Below are 455 nucleotides of genomic sequence, written 5' to 3'. Positions count from 1 at the left end.
CGCTAAAGTAATCACTTACGCGACCGGCATTAATTAGTAATTAATCCAGATCTGTTATCCATCCTCCACTCGCAAGGAAATCATTAGAACAATATGAAATCTTGTGACTTTCTCTCTCTCTCTCTTATCCTTGCCCCTCGTCCGAATCGTTCCATATATCACACGTTGGCATAATCATTAACGAGACATATGTGTATATCCATATATCACTGCAGATCCCTCTTAGTCTGCGACCTACATTGCCTCATCAATCCTGTCAGCTGATCCACGTTAATGAAGCGATTTCGAGGGCGGTGGGGCACGCGGGATGTCTTATATGTATTATCTTGATCAGGATGGGTTAAGTTATCTAGGATCGTTGATTAAATGTGGGTTTTGGTGAACTTGATTTTACGGGCAAGGTGAAAGTCGTAAGAGTGGTAACGAAATGGTGGACACGCTAAATGGAAATTTGT

This window comes from Penaeus monodon, chromosome 21 (genome assembly GCF_015228065.2).
Source record: "Penaeus monodon isolate SGIC_2016 chromosome 21, NSTDA_Pmon_1, whole genome shotgun sequence".
Classification (NCBI taxonomy): domain Eukaryota; kingdom Metazoa; phylum Arthropoda; class Malacostraca; order Decapoda; family Penaeidae; genus Penaeus; species Penaeus monodon.
The sequence above is the reverse complement of the archived record's forward strand: the minus strand, read 5'-3'. Positions refer to the sequence as shown.